The sequence below is a fragment of the Phascolarctos cinereus genome, unplaced genomic scaffold (genome assembly GCF_003287225.1).
Source record: "Phascolarctos cinereus isolate Bilbo 61053 unplaced genomic scaffold, phaCin_HiC Scaffold_4;HRSCAF=312, whole genome shotgun sequence".
Classification (NCBI taxonomy): Eukaryota; Metazoa; Chordata; class Mammalia; order Diprotodontia; family Phascolarctidae; genus Phascolarctos; species Phascolarctos cinereus.
Window position 1 is genome coordinate 333,112,044 of NW_027555847.1, and position 18,025 is coordinate 333,130,068.

At 38.2% G+C, this 18,025-nt stretch overlaps 1 protein-coding gene across 3 annotated transcripts in view; it reads left to right on the forward strand.

Annotated features, from left to right (window-relative positions):
- The window catches only part of LOC110222317 (3',5'-cyclic-AMP phosphodiesterase 4D-like), a 798,164-nt gene that overhangs the window by 283,201 nt on the left and 496,938 nt on the right, over window positions 1–18,025 (forward strand). For all 3 annotated transcript variants that reach the window (XM_078153186.1, XM_078153187.1, XM_021007250.2), the window contains exon 3: window positions 2,499–2,559. The gene's annotated coding sequence lies outside the window, so the exon portion shown is untranslated. The remainder of the gene's footprint in view (window positions 1–2,498; window positions 2,560–18,025) is intronic.

An 18,025-nucleotide genomic window follows, 5' to 3' on the forward strand; every position in this document is an offset into this window, starting at 1 on the left:
TGTTGTGTTTTCAGATACACTATCACCTCAATATGAACTTCTTAGCCCTTCTTGCTACTTCTGTGACTTGCTATGGACTTAAAAGAAAACTGATTAGTGGAATCTGAGTGGCTTTTGAAAAATACTCAAATCCTGAGCATACTCTTGTCATCTCTCCACCTTCCTAACTATTGAGCATTTAGATCAGGGGTCCTTCAGTTGTGCCCTATGGACACTTAGTGGATCTATAGATAGATTTTTTTTGGGGGGGTCCATGAACTTGAATAATATTCACTTATTTCTAACTGAAGTTTAGCATTTCCTTTAAATTATTTAAAAATTATACTGAGGAGGGGTCCCTAGGCTTTACCAGACCACCAAAGGGTCCACAACACAAAGTTAAGAATCCCTCACTTCTGTGTTTACCTCTGTTCATCTGTGATGGGCTATGAATATGCTCTATTTTTCTTTTTAAAAATTTATCTTTTAGCACTGGACTCATGGCCATAGTTAGAACATCAAATGACATTCACCAAAGAGAGCTACATCTGCAAAAATTCTCTAAGCTTAGGAATGAAATTTCTCTTCTGAAGTGTCTTCATTTCTCAGTGGTATTTTTGTTTCTCTTCATGTTTGAACTCTTTGTAAGCAGCCCAATAATCAGGCAGGACATTAGCAGCAAGCACCTTAGAAACACTACCAATGCTTCATTTTCTTCACATCTGTGTACTTTTTGTAATACATATCATAACCTCTATGAAAAGCTCCAATAAGCCCACTGGGAGAAAAATTCTGCTTCATTATCCAAGCTAACAGCTGCTCCAGTTTGACATGTAGGAGTTCCTCTTCTTTAAGTGGTGCTAAAAGCAGGATGTTTGATGCCATCTTGTCTCCTTGGAATCCAACCTGAATATGTTTTCTTACATCTTGTCCACTTCGTTATTTGTTTCTGCACCTTCTGTCTCCCTTATCAGACTGTAAACTCCTTGAAGGGGCTCCTGTTTTTATTTTTTTTTCCCTTGAAGGAAATCCTCTGTTCACCTGTAATGGTCATCATTGTCATTAAGAAAAATTTTATTAAGTGCCCTTTTGCTTTACATAAAAAGCTCACTAAATTCAACGCAGGAAGCCTGGACAGGTAGTAAGCTGTGTACTCATTGAGCACTTGATATATACTTGTCAAATAAGGATAATGTGTGAAAAGCAAAATTTTATAAAATAAATATACCTTGGGCTCTATATTTTCCATGAGACTTTGGAAAGGAGAATGGCCACCTAATTTTTAGTTTGAATAATGTCTGCAAAATTATCCTCAAGCCTTGGAGTGCAGGCTGTGGCAGTATATTATACCCAATTAGAGTTTCAGGGTTGGGAAATTCACCATCTTCCTTGAACAAGCACTGTATTTCTAGTCTAGCTGATGAATGTTCTGCTTCTTAGCTTTGCTGAGCAGTTGTTCTTTGATTCACATTTTGAAGCCCAGAATAACAAGCACTAACCACTGCTGCTAGAATCACAAGGGCCGTGCTCCTGGGTCCTCTCCCTGTTCTCTACCCAGGCATGTAGTTTGGGTCTGGCTCAGTTCCGGAAAACTTCAAGCTCTTTGGCTCATTAAAGTACCTACGTTGGCACCTCAGGGACAATTTTATTTATAGGTTGGGCTATGGCTTAAGTATAGGATTTTCCTATAAAAAAGAATACTTAATGTACAATATACATCTGGTATGGAACAGGTAGTTTATTCCTACACACAAAAGAAATGCTAAATGTAAAAACAAAAACAAAAACAAAAACAAGAAAACCAAGCATTGATATGACTTAAAGTGGGATTCAGTACCTTAATTTTTCACTATTGTACCATCTGCTAGAAGTCTAATACTTAAGCATCATCAGATTAGTAAGCCATTTATAGGACTGCTGGTTAGGCATTTTTAATTGCACCCTGTCTCTGCACTGTTCAACTCCTTCTACAAGTCATCTGGTAAAATAGTCAAGCTTGCGCTAGTCATCTTGTCAGTGACTATCCAAGAACCCACTTCTTCCCAATAGGATCCAGACCTCTCAAATTTTCAAGATAATTTATTATACTATGTTATGGAAATGCTTATTTTGTTAATTGAAATTAAATAAATAAAAATTTAAAAAACAAAAGAAAACAAGAAAAAAAAACAAAGTCGCTTCCAAGCCTGCATCCAATTCAAGATACATACTTATTTATCTATGATTAGGAAAGAATAAACATAAAAGAGACAGCCTGAACCCAGGCTCAGGCTTGCCTAGGTAGGACATGTATTTTAGATTTCATGTGCTCATAGAAGGGTTACACTGGATCTTTGGTTTGAGCAAATAATTCAAATGAATGGACATGGTGAGTCTTATGTTCTCATCATATATCTTGGATTTTGACTGCTTTAACTATTTTTGCTTTACTGTTGAAATTTTTAAAAATGTTGATAAAGAAAACAGAAGGAAAATAAAAGTCGAGTAATTCTACCTTCTCTCCCTTGTCTCTTATTTAGTTCCTAAGTCCTAAAGATTGAGTCTACAGTGGCCAAAGGTCAGGACCATGCTGGTGATCAGGTAAGGTTTGGAGGAGTATAAAAACACCAGGTGTTAGGTACAGGGATCCAGGTAGAAATGTAAGATCTGAAGCCCTAGATCAGTAGTACAGGTAGCTGAGTAAGTTGAATCTGAACGTGGGTGTGATATTAGTGTAAAGAATGGCTGAGTTAGGAGCTCTTTATATATTTCCAGCCAATGCTGGAAATCAATCAGCTGAAACCTATTGAACATCTGCTAAGTGCAAGGCATTGTGGGAAACCATTGCTTTCAAGAGCAGTATATGCAAACTGTGGTGGGAATGCCTAAATATGAAAGGTACCGTATTATACTGAGTATAGGCTTCCCTGGAATAAAGATAAAATACTGATCATACTGCTAAGAGGTCTACTTGAAAGGGAGAAAAAAAAGTATATATTAAAAAAAAGTTATGCAGAATTGCCATATACAAAAGCTTGTACCTATTTAGAAAAAAGTGCTATTTTTCTAAAAGCAAATAAGTAAAGAAGCAACATTATATAGGGGACAGAAGGCTGGAATTGGAATCAGGAAGACCCAGGTTAGAATTATGCCCCAGATACAAGCAGTATGACTCTGGGCAAGTCATTCAACATCTTTAAGCCACAGTTTTCTCATCTGCAAAATGGGGGTAAAATAATCCCTGCCTCAGAAGGTTGTTATGAAGATCAAAGAGATAACATATTTAGAGGGACCTTTGATTTTACTGGTATAGGACACTCTGGGTAGAGAGAGCACCCACTCTGCAACTTATAGTCTTTCTTAGAGAGCTTCACCTACACAACCAAAGGGACAAGTGACTTGTCCAAGGTCACACAGCCAGTGCATGACAGAGGCAGTTCTTGAATCCAGATTTTTGTGGCTTCAAGGCTCAGTTTCTATTCACTCTACCTTGCTGCTTCTCTAGGTAAAGGGTTTTGTAAGCCTTAAATTATTATAGTAATGTCAGCTATTGGTTTAGTATTAAAATTGTTGTTAATGTGTGTTATCTTACAAAAAAACAAAGCATTAAAGGAATTTGAAGAGAATTCAGGGAAGTGGAGAGCTGTGTGGTGGAAAACTGAAATGAGAAATTGGACTTTTCATGGTTGAGTGGGAGAATGAAGGGAAAAGGGGAAGAAGGGAATAAACATTTGTATGGTGCTGTTCATGTGCTAGACACTGTGCTAAGTGCTATGCAAGTATTATTTCATTTGAGCCTCATAACAGCCTTGGAAGGTCGGTGCTATTATTATCCTCATTTTATGGTTGAAGAGACTGAGGCAAACAGAGGTTAAGTGATTTGCCAGAGTCACACAGCTAGTAAGTGTTTGAGGCTGGGTTTGAACTCAGGTCTTCTCACTCCAGTCTCAGAGCTCTATCACTGAGCCACTCAGCTGCTCAGTGACACAGATAGTCATTCTTACTGGACTGATCATCCCACCTCACTTCTTTCTCTTAAACTATTCCTGGGACAGCTATTCACTCTTGAAAAAAAAAACCAAATATACATTTATTTATGTGTATATGTTTTTGTTTGTTTTTGTTTGTTTGTTTTGTCAAGCCTATGGTTTGATTTGCTGGAATGTCTACTGGTGAGGAACTTCCTCTGCCAATATCTATTAGTGTAGAAAGTTGCCTGGGGGCAATGAGAGATTAGGTCATTTAATCCCTTGCTCTGTGAATCACAAGTGTCAGAGGAGGGAGTAAAACAAAGGCCTTCTTGACTCTGAGGCCAGCTCCCTATGCACTGTGATACCATGTTACCAGTGGAAAATATACTGGCTCTGCAGTCAGAGAATTTCCCTTCAGATTCTGTTTCTGATGCTTACTGCTTGTGTAACCTTGCAAATAACTTGACCCCTCTGGACCTCATTTTCCTGTTCTGTAGAATGAGGAGGTTGTATTGGATGGCTTCTGATTTCTAAATTGTTAATAATGTGCCTTTATGACTATTTCTTCTTCCTCCTCCTTTTCTTCTTTTCTTCTTCTTCTTCCTCTTCCTCTTCCTCCTCCACTTCTTCTTCTTCTTCTTCTTCTTCTTCTTCTTCTTCTTCTTCTTCTTCTTCTTCTCTTCTTCTTCTTCTTCTTCTTCTTCTTCTTCTTCTCATGCAGTTGATTTTTTTTTCAGCTAAAATATAGCACTTCATATCTGTCTGAAATAAAATGTCATCACCCTAGATTTAGCTCAGCATTCTAGCCTGCTGAGATTTTTTGGAGGATCCTGACTTTGTTGCTCAACATACTAGCTAGCTTTTCCAACTTTGTGTTAACTAAGAATTTGATGTATGCCGTTATTGTTAAACATGTTGAACAGAAAAAAAGAGTTGATGTTCATAGATGTGTTACCCTCACTGAGGGAAGGGAGAAAGGAGGGAAGAGAGTAAGCATTTATGTACCACCTGTTACATGCCAAGACTGTACTAAGTGCTCTACAAGTCCAATAATAATGGTAATTATGACTGGCATTTCTACAGCACTTACTATGTGCACTGTGCTATCTGCTTTACAATTTTAACTTCATTTGATCCTCACAACAGCCCTAGTATGTAAGTACTATTATAATCCCCATTTTACAATTGAAGTAACTAAAGCAAATCTAGGTTAAGTGACTTACCCAGGGTCACATTGCTGGTAAGTGTGAGGCTGAATTTGAACTCAGATCTTCCTGACTCCAGGCCTGTTGCTCTACCTACTGCTCCACCCAGCTGCCCTTATGTCTTATTAATTGTCCATTAGAGATCTTTTAGTCTCTGACAGAAATTTTTCATTCTCCACTAGAAATCTCTCCTCTAAATTGACACTGATCCATTAATTACTATACTTTGGGTCTTGTCATTCAACCAATTCTGAGTCTTAATTATACTATAAGCTACCTTACATCTCTTCATCATATTCATAAGGAGAATATTTGAGATTTTAGAAAATTCCTTTTCTGAAGTCCAACTGTGCCTATAGTAGTCTCCTGATTTATAAATCCAATAATTCTGTACTAAAAAGAAATGAAATTAATTTGGTATGAACTGTTCTTGATGACCCTGTGCTGGTTTCTAGTGATTGCTATATCCTTTTTTAAATTTTTCTAAATCCTTTCTTTAATAATATGCTTTAGAATTTTGTAAGGCAATCAAAATTAAGTTTCAAGACCCTGCCCTCTTTCTTTTTCCTTCCCTTCCATTACCTTCCCTTTTGTTCTGTTCACTTCTCTTCCTTTCCATTCCCTTCCTTCCCTTCCCTTTTTCCCTTCCTTTTTCTTCCTTCCTTCCTTCCTTCCTTCCTTCCTTCCTTCCTTCCTTCCTTCCTTCCTTCCTTCCTTCCTTCCTTCCTTCCTTCCTTCCTTCCTTCCTTCCTTCCTTCCTTCTCCTTTCTCTTTTTTCTGGAATATATGGACATTTGTTCATCTCTATTCCTGCAGCACCTTTTTTATTCTTTATGATTTTTTAAGGCCATAAGTAGTCACATTTGTCAGTACCTTTCTTATCTGAGGGTTGAATTCATGTGACACTGTTGACTCAGATTCTTTGAGGGATAACTAGACATTATGGAAAAAGCACTGACTTTGGAATCAGGAAAGTTGGATTCAAATCCTGGCTTTAATGCTTATCATAAATGAGTCATTTAACCTCAGTGATATTCAATTTCCCCATCTATAAAGTGGAAGTGATAATTCTTGTCATGTACCTCACTGGGTTGTTGTGAGGCAAATGATTTATAAAACTTAAATTTCTATATGAAATACATCCTATTTTTAATATTACCTATCATATGAAGTGGTCACTTCCTCTCAGGGTTCTAATCATTTCTACTTTGGCAAATACTTACCTCTTATTAATCATAGTGAGGTCCAGTATAGTAGGTGTTCTTATTTCTTCCTATACCTTTTTTTTTTCTTTAGGCAATTGGGGTTAAGTGACTTGCCCAGGGTCACACAGCTAGTAAATGTCAAGTGTATGGTCTGAGGAGGGATTTGACTACAGGGCTGGTGCTCTATCCACTGCACCACCTTGCTGCCCCCTTCCTATGCCTTTTTTTTGCCTTTTTATTTATTTATTTTTTTCTGTATAAATTTATTTATTTTCAGTTTTCAACATTTACTTCCACAAGATTTTGAAGTCCAAATTTTCACCCCATCTCGCCCCTCCCCCACCTTAACATGGCATGCATTCTGAATACCTCTTCCCCCAGTCTGCCCTCCCTTCTATCTTTCCCTCCTCCTTCTCTTACTCCCTTCCCCTTTCACTTTCCTGCAGGGCAGGATAGATTTCTTTACCTCATTTCCTGTATTTCTTATTTCCCAGCTGCATGTGGAAACATCTTTTTTTAAACATGTGTTTCTAAAACTCCGGGTTCCAAACTTTGTACCTTCCTCCCCACCCACCCACCCTCATTGAAAAGGCAAGCAACTCAATGCAGGGCCATACACGTGCAGTTATGCAAAACACTTCCATAGTAGACATGTTGTGAAAAACTAATTCTATTTCCCTTAATCCTATCCTGCCCCCCCATCTATCCTATTCTTTTTTTGACCCTGTCCCTCCTCAGAAGTACTTCCTTCTGATTACCCCTTTCCCAATCTGCCCTTCTCTCTATCATCCCCCTCCCCTTGTCCCTTTCCTCCCCTATTTTCCTGTAGGGTAAGACAGATTTCCATATCCAATTGAGTGTATATGTTATTCCCTCCTTAAGCCAAATCCTATGAGAATATGATTCCCTCATTTCCTCTCACCTTCCCCTGTTTCCCCTCCACTGTAATAACCTTTTCTTGTCCGTTTTCTGTGAGATAATGTACCCCATTCTAGGTCTCCCTTTCTCCTTCTCCTAATATAATCCTCTCTCACCCCTTAATTTTATTCTCCAGATATCACCCCTTCATCTTCAACTTACCCTGTGCCCTCTATCTATCTATCTATCATCTATCTATCTATCTATATCTATCTATCTATCTATCTATCTATCTATCTATCTATACATACATACATACATATAATTTTTCCCCTCCCACTACCCTAATACTGACAAAGGTCTCATGAGTTATAAATATCATCTTTCCATGCAGGAATGTAAACAGTTCAGCCTTAATAAGTCTCTTATGCTTTCACTTTCCTGTTTACCTCTTCATGTTCCACTTGTGTCTTGTATTTGAAAGTCAAATTTTGTATTCAGCTCTGGTCTTTTCATCAAGAATGCTTGAAAGTCCTTTATTTCCCTGAATGACCATTTTCCCCCCTGAACGATTATACTCAGTTTTGCTGGGTGGGTGATTCTTGGTTGTAATCCTATCTCGTTTGCCATCTGGAATATTATATTCCATGCCTTCCGGTCCCTTAATGTAGAAGCTGCTAAATCTTGTGTTATCCTAATTGTGTTTCCACCATACTTGAATTGTTTCTTTCTGGCAGCTTGTAATATTTTCTCCTTGACCTGGGGAACTCTGGAATTTGGCTACAATATTCCTAGGAGTTTTCCTTTGGGGATCTCTTTCAGGAGGAGATCGTGGATTCTTTCATTTCTATTTTGCCCTCTGGTTCTAAAATATCAGGGCAGTTTTCTTTGATAATTTCTTGAAAGATGATGTCTAGGCTCTTTTTTTGATCATGGCTTTCAGATAGTCCAATAATTTTTAAATTCTCTCTCCTGGATCTATTTTCCAGGTCAGTTCTTTTTCTAGTGAGATATTTCACATTGTTTTCTAATTTTTCATTCTTTTGGATTTGTTCTACTGTGTCTTGATTTGTCATTAAGTCACTAGCTTCCAATTGCTCTTTTCTCCTAATTTTTAAGGAAGTATTTTCCTCAGTAAGCTTTTGGAATCCCTTTTACATTTGGCCAATTTTGCTTTTTAGGGCATTCTTCTCGTTGGCTTTTTGGACCTCTTTTGCCATTTGGATTAGGCTATTTGTTAAGGTGTTATTTTCTTCAGTGTTTTTTTTTGGGGGGGGTCTCCTTTAGCAAGCTGTTGACTTGTTTTTCATGATTTTATTGTATCACTTTCATTTCTCTTCCCAGTTTTTCCTCTACTTCTCTTACTTGTTTCTCAAAATCCCTTTTGAGCTCTTCCAAGGCCTGGGACTGATTCATATTTTTCTTGGAGGCTTTGGATGTAGGAGCTTTGACTTTGTTGTCTTCTTCTGTCTGTATGTTTTGATCTACTTTGTCACCAAAGTAAGATAATATAGTCTGACTCTTTTTGCAAGGTTTGCTCATGATCCTGGCTAGTCACTTGGGTTTTAAACTCTTTGTTAAGGTCAAAAGTCTTTTTCCAGTGTGGAGAATGTACTGTCCCAAGCTTCAGGGGTTTGTATAGCTGTTTTCAGAGATACTTGTAGGGACCTGTAAATTTTCAGTTCTTCCAAGAGGTATTTACTCTTTTCCTGGCATTGATGGGGGAGGGGCCCAAGCTAAGATCTTTGCCCTTTGCCCCAAAGGGAATCTGACTCACAGGCCCCAGACCCTCATCTCCCTTTGAAAGCCTTAGCCTTACCTTTTAATGTTATTCAGATGCGCCCTAAAAGAATCTGGCTCCCTTTTGCCTATAGGCCCCAGAAAGGCCTGCCTTTATCTCCTTTTGAAAGTCCTAGCCCCACCTTGATTTTGTGCAGATGCCTTTCAAACTTCTGCCTCCCTGTTCCCTCCATTATCTATTCCCATTGTCTATTCAATCTCTCTGACATCCCCAATTAGAATTCTTACCTAGACCCTTTTCCCAACCCCCTTCTCTGATCACCCAAAGATATTTTAGTATTTAAGAACCACCTTGGCCCTCATTCAGATGCTGAGAATCTCAGGCCCACAAGGCTGAGAACCTCTCATGCCTGCTCATCCTTATGGGCATCACCTGGCCCTAAGTGTTTTATCACTAATAAACTTTTTCTCTGGCTGAAGAAGATTTGAGTTGAATTCTTTCAGACAGGGCCTAGTACTGCGATCTTGGGGTCCCAGCACCCCAAAACCCCTAGACCTCTTCAGCATGAGCTCTGGTCTTTGAGTGACTGGCCACAAGCAGTCTTTTCTCTCTTAGAACTGTGAGGAGGGTTTCCTCTCTGCCTCCACTACAAGCTCCACCATGCCAGTGTTCCTCCTCACCCCAGCACTGCCACCCAGAACTGTGACCCATATCCAAGCACGGGCAAAGCAAGAGATTCCTGTCTCAGCATCGGCAAAGAGATTCCTGTAATCTGCCTCTGATCAGCCACTTGATTCCCCCCTCAGTCTGTGGGCCGGAAGCTCAGGACACAGCCACCACCTGGGCACCCTCACTCTGCGCTCTAGAACTGGCTCTGACCTAGCTCTTCTCTCACCGCAAAAACAGACTTTTCCCACTGACCTTCTAAGTTGTCTTTGGCGTTCATGGATTGAGGAGTCTGGGCACTGCCACGGCTGCCCATGATTCAGTCCTCTGAGGCCTGTTCCAGGTTTGCTGCGGCCTGCACGCCCATGCTGCACTGTGCTCCGCTCCCAACCCGGTGCGATAAGCCTTCCCAATCAACCATCCAGGCTGTCTTGGGCTGGAAATTTGTTTTACCCTGTCTTTTTGTGGGTTCTGCTGCTTTAGAATTTGTTTAGAGCCATTTTTTTTTACGGGTATTTGGAGGGGTTTGGGGGGAGAGCTCAAGCAAGTCACTGCTTTCACCCCACCATCTTGGCTCCCCCCTCCTATACCTTTTGAAGAGTGACTTTATCACTGAAGATAGGGACAGGGACTGGACTTGTAAAATCATTGGAATAAAGAATTGTCCAGTGAGGAAAGTCCCTCTACCAATGCAGGTCAGTATCTTCTTTGCAATTCATTGTCTTACAGCATTGGTGTCAAACTCAAACAAAAATGGGGATTACTAATCCATACATGAGGATCTCTGAGGGCAACATATTGATTTAGAAAACCACATATTAACATTATTTATGTTTTATTGCATTTTTACTTATTTTATTAAATACTTTTCAATTACATTTTAATCTGATTTCCTGGGCTCTTGGGAATGTAATGGGCTGCATGGACCTCCTGTTTGACACTTCTTTCTTAGAGAGTTGTCTAGAATAGTAAAAAGTTAAGTGACTTGTCCAAAGTCACAATCTAGTACATGTCAGAAGTGGGAACTGAATCCATGTCCTGGCTTTGCGGGCATCTCTCTACCATACTGCTTCTTAAATCAAGTACATAATAGATTTGCAGTTTTGTGTGCCATCATCTTTTATTATTATTATTATTATGCTATGTTACTGGAATGCTTGTTTTATTCCATAAATTAAAAATAAAATAAGTGAAAATGAAAATAATAAAAAAACCTTTTATCATCAGCTTTTCTTTTGGAGTCCAGAAATGTCCAAATAATTGGAGTCTCCCATTTTCATCCTTTGTGCCCCATTTGTGATTTATTTCCTAAATTCATTACCTGCGGCCTTCTACTAGTCAAGTGGTTGATAGATGTCTTCCATTAAAAAAATACATTTGCAACATCTCTCTTAGATGTTCCATTCTTTCCTCTGCTGCTGCCACTACACAGGTTTTGGCCCTTATCACCTTAGGAATGGGTAACTGCAAATAGCCTTCAATTTGTCTTCCCCATGTCCAGGCTCTCCCCACTCCAATCCATCATCAAAGTAATTTTCCTACAATCCAGTTATTGTCACATGAACCTTGTCCTCAGACTCCAGTGGTTCTTTCTCACCTCTAACATAAAACATAAATTTCTCTGTTCAGTATTTAAAGCCTATGATGAGATGGCCTCTTCTTAACTTTCTAATCTTTTTAGGCTATATTTCCCTTCATGTAATCCATACTCCCCCAACTCTAGTTGTTGTTGTTGTTATTGTTGTTGTTGTTGTTGTTGTTTATGTATTTCTCTCATAGGACCTTTTATCTCCTTATTCAGTGCCTTTGTGTTGGCTGTCCGCCATGCTTGGAATGCTCTTCCTCCTTACCCAGTTTTCCTGACTTCCTTTAAGATTTGGCTCAAATCCCTTTTCCTATAGGAGGTCTTTTCCCTCCGATTCTCCATCAGTACCTTCCTTCTAGAATTTGCATTCCATAAATCTTGAATGGACAGTTATTTATATGTTGTCTTCCCCATTAGAATGTAAACCCCTTGAGGGCATGGATCTTGTTTTTTACCTTTCATTATATCCCTAGAGTTTAGTGTAGTGCCTAAGCACATAGTAATAACTTAATAAGTGTTTGTTGACTGAATGATTGACAGACTTGTCCATGGTGATAGTTGTGGCAAATTGCTGGAGTCAGGATTTGAATCATGGAAGTTAATGAAGTTGGGAGTAGCAGGAGGAGTGTTTGAGTTGACAGGATGTGAATGAACTCAGTGCCCCATATTCTTTGTTTAGTGGCACCTTCTGTTAGCCTGCCTTCACACTGAAATTTTGCAGCCTGAAACATAGACCTTGGATCTCCCTAAACATTCTCTTGAGCCTTGTAATTGCCTGATTTTGACTCCATTTCTTTTTGTTGTGGTTGAGTCATTTTTCAGTCATGTCCAATTCTTCTTGACCCCATTTGGTCTTTTCTTGGAAACACTGGCTTGTTTTTGCCATTTCCTTCTCCAGCTCATTTTACAGATGAGGAAAATGAAGTAAATAGGGTTAAGTGACTTGCCCACAGTTACACAGCTAGTAAGTGTCTGAAGCTGTATTTGAATTCATGAAGGTGAGTCTTCTTGTTTCAGGCTAGGCCCTGTAACCACTGTGCTACTGATCTGCCATACTTCTTTATCTGGTCCTAAATTCCATCTGTGACCCTTTCAGTTCATTGGCTTGATTCCTGAAACTGGCTTGTTACAGTGCTCCTGACTCCATTTGTGTTGAAAGTTCCCCATTACCATTCTTTCCTCACATCTGGAAGGGAAGAAGAAGGTTCAAGTAGCACCATGGACTCCAGCTAGGTTGAATCATCAGATGCCAGACCATCCTTAATGACTAGTACAATAATATATTGCCAAGACAATATTGCTTCCTTTTTTTCCCCCTCCATTAATCTCAATTAAAATTCACCCTTTTGCTTTATGGACTTCCATATATGTAATCTTAAAATACAAAGCTACTACATTGCCTCCTTTTTTTTCTTCTTTTCTTTTTGAAAGAGGAATCAGATTAATCATGTTGCATTACTGAGGTATATGCCGCTAAGCCATAGTGATAAGTATAAAGCCAAATTTACCTTGTGCTATGATACTTACTACAGTCTCGTTATTACTCACACTTCACTCAGATTCTTTATTATTTATAGACATTCACATAGACACCAATGTCATTTTTAAACTGGTCTCTTCTTGGAAATTTTCTCCTGAGAGTTATTGGTCCTTTCCATTGTTCTTATTCTTCTTCTGACATCCATGCCATTCCTTGTGGTATCGGGCTTGGTGAATATGGGTAGGCAGTTTTCTCTCTTCCTTTTCATCTTTGTTTCTAATATCCCTTGCTCAGATGTGTAAATCTCCAGATATAGGTAGTTTTACTGCTCCTTCTTGAATAGGCTCTGTCCCTAGTCAGTAGCCTCTAATTCTTCTGTCTTAATTAAAAAGAATTAGATGCAACTCAGCTCCCTCTTATTCTCATTGGCCTTGACCAAGAATCATTACCATCTGTATGTCAATGGTTTTCATTAGATAACCTTCAGATATTACACTTATGTATTTTCAAACAGATATTAATTCAGGAAATTTTTATACTTTAATGAGATAGTTGAGAAAATTTGGGCCAATGTAGTAAAGAACCTTTTATTTTTTTTCAACCATACCTGTGATGTCATCAGTGTAGGGAGCTCCTGGTAAGGAAGTTCTTCTTCAATGCAGATCAGCATCTTCTTTGCAGTTTATCATGTTAGAGAGTTTCCCAGACTATGAGACTTACCCAATGTTACCTTACATAGGTAGTGTGTAACAGAGGTGAGACTTTCAAATCAGTTTTCAATTTGCTGTATCAATGTGTTATTGCATTAACAATGCAAGGTTTAAATAACAATATGATATGACAGATGTCATGAAATACATATCATATATACATATACCTACATATACATATACATACACATATATACATACATACATACATACATACATATCTATATATATCTGATTCTTTGTAAACTCATTATTTAGAATTTTCTTGGAAGAATACTGGAGTGGTTTGCCATTTTCTCCTTCAGCTCGTGTAACAGATGAGGAAACCGAGACAAAGAGGGTTAAGTGACTTGCCCAGGGTCACAGAGCTAGTAAGTGTCTGAGGTCTGATTTGAATTTCTGACTTCAAGCCTGGCACTGTCTCTATTGTGCCACCTAGCTGCACCATGTGTTGATATGTAATACTGTTAATGTAAAATATATTTCTCTGGGGAATGTCTGATGAGGGAGTGGGGCTGGACCTGTAATTTCATTGATTTTGGAAACATAATAAGTATCTGAAGCCAGATTTGAATTGAAGAAGATGAGTCTGTCTGACTCCAGGCCTAGCAGTGGGTAGATAAATAGATAAGATACACATACATATGTATGTATATGCGTATATATATATATATATATATGTATATATATATATATACGCATATACATACATATGCTATAAATATAATATGCACGCATATAAATGCTCTTTATATATACATATAAATATATATCCTATCTATATTTTATATATGTATATATATATAGGCACATATCTATATTGTGTATATATGGATATTCTCTCTCCATACTCTCTCTCTCTCTCTCTCTAGATACATACATATGTCTGCCATCTCTATCTGTCCATTTCTTTGAGACTATACAACTTCTGTTCATCTCCCATGTTATCAGAGCTACCTGTGGCATAAAGAGGTCAGATTATCTTTTAGGGATTTTATGCTTCTATTGGCCAGGGCTCCAAACCAGGAAATTGGAATTATCCATCCTCTGTACAGTCCAACAGGCTTGTAACAATTGTGCTTATAAAGATGATGGCCATGATATATTGAAAGGAAGGAACTCTCTTATTAAATGAAGGAAAAATCAACAAATATTGATATCCTGCATTAGATAGCATAGTAGACATTGCTTGATATCATAGTAGCCTAAGAATTCCACAATGTTTACTGGTTTTTCAATGTCTTGGGGAGTATTCCTGAATGTCACTTATTGTCTATATTCATAATGAACATTATCCATTGGCATAGGCTGGTCCCAACTGTCTGCTATAGGACCCATGCTAGCATTGCCTTTCTACACTATCATTCCTCTTTATCATGGCTGTTCTGATGTGTGGTCAGCTCATTTTCCCTCCTCTGACTAAATTCTCTGGCACATAGCACTTACTAAATGCTTATAGACTGATTAGCTGTTCTGTCCTCTGTGGGTAGAGCTGTCATTTTTCCGAGCTCAGGTAGGCTGCCATATCTTGATAAATATTGGTTTTGCCCTGTTGGAAGTCTTCAAGCAGAGGCTATACCACCATTCATCAGGTGTGTTATAGTGGTGATTCCTTTTGTATATGGATTGGACAAGATAGCTACTAAGGTCCATACCAACTCTCAAATGTGGTGATTCTAGTTTTCTTCCAGGTGCTGTGTTCTCTCAGCTATACTGAGAACTTATAATGTTCCCCCAGCACTCAAATATTATCACCAGGAGACCTGAAGTTCTAATCTGGTTAGTAGTTATAGCTCATTTGCCAGAGAGTTCGGCCCTGATAATGGGATTTATGATTCCAGACTCTATCCTCTTAAGTCTTACCCTACTGTTTATATCTCAACTATCTCTGCGTACAGGACTTACCAAAAACAAGATGTTTGTTGTGTTCCAGCAAAGATAAAATCCTTCTCCTTTGAAGATCAACTGAAATCATGGTAAGGGCAGGCCTTCTACTAAGAGTTTAAGCAGTGAAGTAGATGCGGCTGATTGGAGAATAAGACTTGTTGCAGTCAGTCTTCGTTGAAGGATGAGTGAGAGAGCTGTTGGTATATTGGTATCAGTGTTGATATGCTGGTATCAAATATATTATCAGAATTTTTCTGGAAAACCAGTTATAAAAATGGTTGTGGGCCACACGTGCCAAGGTCAGCTCTTCCAAAGGAGAGACGTAGCTGCTCAGGACCTGTTGATCTGTCAGATGTAAAGTTTAATTGACTCAAGTAAATTAGTGAGATTTATACAATTGAAGACTTTGCAACAGTTCTATTGCCTGCTTTGTTTGATTAGTGCCCTTAACACGAAGTACTGTTTTCTGTATACCTACTGAAATTCTTGAGGCAGCTAGGTGGTGCAGTGGATAGTGCACTGGGCTTGGAATCAGGAAGACATTCATCTTCATGAGTTTAAATCTAGCCTCAGAGACTTACTAGCTGTGTTATCCTGGGAAAGTCATTTAATCCTCAGTTCCTCATCTATAAAATGAGCTAGAGAAGAAAATGGCAAACCGCTCCAATATCTTTGTCAAGAGAACCCCAAATCTGGTCACAAAGAGTCAGGCATGGCTCAACAGCAACTGAAACTCGCAAATTGTTTTTAAAGGTCTGCCTAAAACAATCAGAATAATATAAATAGATAAATTATCATACAACTTAACAATAGCTATTTTGTGAAATTGGAAATACTGAAGTTTTAAAGTCACTGAGAGATTATTTAGAGTAGTGTTTCTTAGATTATTTTCAGTCCCTGGACCCACTAACTCCATTTTTTCCATCTGTTATGTAAGAAAAATCTAATAGTCACTCAATTCGCCAGAGCAAATAGAGAAAATAATGATCATTGTTGATGAGCCGCTAGTGAGGTCTATTTGTTTCTTAGTTCAGTGCCTAGCAAATAGTTGGTACTATATAAATGCTAGCTACTACTATTACTAATGCTACTATTATTTCCATTACTATTATGATGATGATCATGATGTAATTTCAGAATGCGTGATTTCACCCATATGGTACTGTTTACATTGCTATAGATCAGGAGTCCTCTATGTCTTCAGGGGGCAGTCATTGTGAGTTACTACTGATGAAAAAAATCATCACATGGTGGTTGATCCCCTAGTGATGAGCATCTTTGAACTTAGCCAGGATGCATGACATATTGTCCTTCCATGGAACCATAGTTGAAGGTTTTCCAGCTTGTTAGGATTTTTTGATAGCTTGTGTCTTGATGGCATAGCCTTTGTGAATATAGAGCCACTTCTTACTCGACAAGCATTCATTAAGTAGCTATTATGTGCCAGGCACTATTCTGGGTCCTATAGATAACAAAGCCAAAAACAAAAGGGACCTTGGCTTTCAGGAGACTGCACTCTGTTATATGATGGGGTGTCAGAATAGGCCTTTAATGGAGATTTAAGTAAGTTATGAAATCAGGCCAGAAGCATACATATTGTTCTGGTATAAACATTCATAATAGGACGTATTTGCTTGCAGAACCCTGTAGAACCTTTCACAGATGCTCAAGAGTTCTAGTCAAGCATGGAAATATTAGTTTAATTGATTTCCTCTGTGGGAAAAACAAAAAAGAAAGAAAAAAACTCAAAACAAACTAAAAACATTAAAAAAGTATACTAAGACCACCAGAGAATGGTGGCATTATATTCTTTTGTTAAAAATTTTTAGAAAAGTCTCTATAGCTTTTCCTCTTTACCCATCCTGTCCTAGCATTTCATATCCTAGACATAAACTCCATCATGGTATGACCCTTCCTATTACATTTTTATTCATGTTGGTAAAATTGTCACATTTAAAATTAAGTTTTCTGATTTATTAATTTATTTTGATTTATCAACAATCACTTCCATAAGCTTTTGAGTTTTAAATTTTTCTCCCTCTTCCTCCCCACCTCTCTCCGCTAGACGGAGCACAATCTGATATAGGCTATGTATATACATTCCCATTAAACATTAAAATTAAGTTTTTAAAAGACGAGCATAAGCCCTGCTGCACAATTTTATAACCATTTGACAATTCTGCTTTGGAAAATCAGTTCCACTTTTGGTGTGCACAAGATGAAAAGAGTCCAAAGCAGCAAAGCTGACAGATTCAGTTGGTTATATTTAAAAGAACAGGAATAAGTTTGAACTTTGCAACAAAGGGATACGATGTAGTTGGTGAGGTGAACTTAAGTTTAAATTCTGGGCTTAAGGCAAAGTAAGCATTTCAGAGAAGACCCCCTTTCCTTCTGTCAACTGCAAAATAAACTGTCCTCCAGTGAAAAGGGTTTGTTTGGTTAATCTCTACATATGTGGACTTGGCTTTCAAATGGAACAGTTCAGCTCTCCTTTTACACACCAAATGTCAACAGTTTAGGATAGCAGGATTCTGTTCTTTGATACCTTGCTATAATATAAGAAGTTGCACCAAAAGAAAGAAGACAAAACCTTGGAAAATATTTGCTACCATGAGAAATACGTACAGACTTTATTTGATTTTCTTAGGCATTTTAGCCTGGATTTTTCCCTGTAATTAGAGGATCTTGACTTCATTCATCATAACTAGGTAAATCTCAATATTTTAATTAGAAATACTGAAACAAATTTCAGCTCCTTG